Genomic DNA, 4,409 nt, shown 5'->3' on the forward strand with positions numbered 1-4,409 from the left:
TTTGTTCAGTCATCCATGTCTTACTTATGCTTGCTTGAGGGTCCTCTGCTATCTCCTAGCATGGTGGGGTGATTCCATTTTGGGATCACATGGTCGAGTGTAGTGCCACTTTCCATCTCCGTGACTCATGCTCTATCTCATGTTGGAGATTATTGTTCCTTGGAGACCTATGTGGTCATTTGTATCGTGAACTTATGTAACCTTGTAATTTGGTTAAGATGTTAACTTTATATGTATTATTGGAAGCCATGTATTTTATGATCGATGTAATCCTAAGTTTTGGATGTTATTTATCAGCTTTCTCTATGATCTGTGTAAATGCTTATTTAAGAGAAAATTATATTGTTACCCTTTCAATGTTTAAATGGTGTAAATTGTTATTGTATATGGCTTATTATGTTCTATGAGTAATTGATGGTTAATTGGATTAATCGTAATTATGAAATTTAACCTTTCGTTTAATTCTTCATTGGTTACCCCTTTTAGGAATTCTTGTGTAAGTCTTCCGATTGTGTTATTATTGTGCAATGTAGTAATTAATGCACTTAATGTGATTTATACTTTAAAAAAAAATTATTTCACCTTATTGTTGGTTTTCCTTTGGGGTTCTTGGTGGGGCATTACAGTAATCATGTGCTATAGGTACCAATAAAGTTGCACAATTCCTCTAATTAGTAGCTTTTTTTCTCATCTACTAGGTATACAAGTGGGCAACTATTTGCATAGTAGATGATTTTTAAGTGGACTTTTAATTAGCATGTTCCAATGAATAGTTATTGGAACATGGGTGGTAATTGGGCCCCTTCCCCTAGAGTAAGAGGATAGAGCATGGCATTATGTTTGTCTTCAAAACTTTGTTAAAATGTAATTTTTCTAACCTGTTAAAATCCTATCAATTTGCCACAATATGTGCATTACATGTTCTCCTTTTGATTTATCTACAACAATCTTATATAACATTACAATTTCTCACTTGTATCGATGTTTTGAGTGATAAATTTGGATGGGTTTCATGTTTTTTTTGTTTTTTAACAAGAGGTTTGGGAAAACTGACAAATAAAACCTCTCAATTTTTCTTTCTAAAGATCCAAATATTTGTAGGAAAAAGACAACAAATAAAATTGAAAAAAGCATAAACACCTTCAAAATACTAAAATTTGAAGAAACTCATAACCTAAGGAATATGTCATTCCAATACTTACTACTGGAAATTTGGCACAAGGAAACTGCAAATATAAATATCACCATTTCTCTAGCTCCCACAATGAACTCTGATGTTATTGATGATAAGTTGCTAATTATTATTTTTACAGTCAAAATTAAAAAATCCTCTTTGGAAGTAAATAATGTTGCAAGGAAAACATGGGCTTAAATGAAATAAACCTAAGGTTTTTTGTTTTCTTATTCTAACCATAACAGAGATGTCAGTGAGTTGCTTGTACAGACTTAAAAGAGCCTTAAAGTGACTTTAAAGCTCGCCAATTCTTCAGATACTCACCCAATCTGGAAGTGTCACTATTGAGCTTGGTATTCCAAGCCAACACAAGACATGTAAAGCCTTTATTTGTTTGAGATCAGTGCATTTTAGTTAAATCAAGTAGTTTATTATGCCAAAGGCGTATTTTATATGAGACGCACTACTTGACTTTTGAAATCTACGATTGAAAAACCAATGCAAGACAATTGGAAGTGTATCCTTCATTCATCGATTTTCCATGTTCTGTGGTTGACTTTCACCATTTTGATTTCTACCGGTTTTTCGCTTCCTCTTTACTTTGTCCGTCGTATATAATTTAATTGTAATTATAATTTATAAGTTGTTTATAATATATACCTAATAATAAAATTAAATTAAATAGTTTAATTATAATGTAAATTGTAATATCTAATTTATATGAGTAAATAATTTTTAAAGATTTAATATATGATACTTTTTGTATTGACAAATAATTTATATATTAAAATTACAATTTTTTTATTTATGTGAGATGTAATAGATTGAATAATTATATATTTAAATTTAAAATTAATATAATTGTTAGGAATCAAACTTTATTTATTATACCTTTGAAAAGTTTAAATTTAATAGACAACATTTTTGTCTAAATTACATGAATAAATATTAATATTTAAAATATTTACATTGATTATAAATTTATTAATTTATTAATAAATTATATTGAAGTTTCAATATATCACTTTAAAATTTTATCAATATTTTAAATTTATTTATTTATTAATAAGTTTTATATTACCATCAAAAATATTATTTTTCAAAATTTTATCATATTCTTAATTTTAAGTGAATAATGTCCTAATCAAATATTTGAATTTAAATAAGAATTGATTGTTTAAATTTATTATTTTTTTATATATATTGAAAGAATAATATTTTCGATATTTATACTTTACATTTAATTAGTTTATTGAATTTATTAATTTATAAATAAATTTTTCACCACCATTAAAAACATCTTATGTATCTCAAAAGACTATATAATGAAACTACTCTAACTTTATCAAAGAATATTAATAAAATTAATTATATTTTAAATTTAACATATATAAAATTAAACATAAAAGTGAAAAATATTTTTCACAATGTTAAATTAATATTTTTTAAAATTAAAAATTAGAAATTAAATTAAAATTAAACATAAAAGTGAAAATAAAAATTTACTTGATTAACTAGAATTGTGAAGTTAAAAATAAATGATGGCGGCGCTGCGTGTGAATGGAGCCGAGTGGGGGCTAGGGTATCGCAGCCCTAGCTCGTAGGCGGGCCTATTCTGCGGTCGGGGGTGCTTCTGTGGGAAGGGGTGGCATCGGGGCTGCGGGGGAAGGAGGGGTGGTGGTTGCGAGGGAGGGAGGTAGGTGTTGCGGGGGGCAGGGGCTCAGGGTCCTTGTGGATCTGCAGTCTGCGCGCGGGGAAGGGCTGGGGGAGGCCCAAGCTTCGCGGGGGGTAAGGGTGTGTGCTGCATGTAGGGTTCGGAGCGTTTGGCCAGCTCCCTTTAGAGGGTGGGCTCTTCGAGTGGTGACATGCTTAGATCCGGTGGTGAGGCTTCGAAGGCGCCTCATGATATGGAGCTTCGGGTTGCGGGGGGGGTTGAAACCCCCATCCCATAATTTAAAAACCTATGATAATAACCTTTTTGCATCAGAGTCTGGGTCTGGAAACACCGGGGGTTCGCGGATTTCAAAGATTAATGGCTGCCTAGAGAAGTGCACCGAGAGACCTAGGGTGAGTATTCCTCCGAAGATGATAGCAGAAGATGTTGATTACTTTTCCAAACATTCGTTATACTGTAAGTTTTTGGGGATGAGGGTCTCTCTGCAGTTTTTGGAAAACTAGGCTCAAAGAACTTAGGCTCCGGAAGGGGAGATGGAGATCATGTTACTGGCGAACAACTATTTCATGGTTACCTTCAATTGCATGGAGGATCGGAGTAGGGTTTTTGAAGGAGGGTCGTATTTTTACAACCAGGTGGAATTGTTTATCAAACCCTGGCATGCAGGGTTCAACCCTTCGGAGGAACTCCCGAATAGGGTCCCAATGTGGGTCCGCTTACCGCGACTTCCGGTGGAATGCTGTCGGGAGGATGTGCTTCGGATGCTCGCTTCAGTGCTTGGGAGGCCAGTTGGAGCATCCTCACAAACCCTAGGGAGAAGGGTTATGACCTTCGCTCGCATCTGTGTGGAGATTGATCTTAGTAAGCCTTTGCCAGATGCTATCGATATGTGCGTGGGTTCTTATTTTTGGGTTCAACAACTGGATTATGAGACTTTACCCTTCCGATGTCGCCTATGTCATGAGTACGGCCACTTGCAGCGCAAGTGCTCTAGGTATAAACCGATGGTGCAACAATCTCAACAGCCGACCCGTAACACAGACGTGGTTGATAAAGGAAAAGCCGCCATGACTGGGGAAGCTGTGGGTACTGATGGTTTTGTCCCAGTCAAGACAAAGAACAAGAATCGGGGACAAAAAAGGACCTTACAAGTAAGACAAGAGGAGGATACTTTCAATAGGTTTGAAGCCCTGGACGACCACACCCAGTAGGAGGTAAATCCTAGGTTGACTCCCTTGAATCAGGATGCTCCAAGGTTGGCAGATGATGGTGTATTTAGGGACTCGACCCAGGCTTTGCAAATTGTGGGGAGCCAGCAAATGGAGATGGATCAGCCAGGTGTAACCCAATTGGGGTCCATACCTAGTGCTATAGTGGAGTTGGTTGGGGGGGAGGTCTCTCCTTCTGCTCAAAAAATGGAACCTGCTGGGGCCAAAAGTAACAAGATGGGTGCACACTTGGGTCTCCACCAAAAGGACATTAAGAAAGGTTCATCGAAGAAGAGTTCTAAGGCTGGAAGAAAAAAGGACTTAGAGAAGATCAAATTGATGGGGGAGAATT

This window comes from Cryptomeria japonica, chromosome 5 (assembly GCF_030272615.1).
Source record: "Cryptomeria japonica chromosome 5, Sugi_1.0, whole genome shotgun sequence".
Lineage (NCBI taxonomy): Eukaryota > Viridiplantae > Streptophyta > Pinopsida > Cupressales > Cupressaceae > Cryptomeria > Cryptomeria japonica.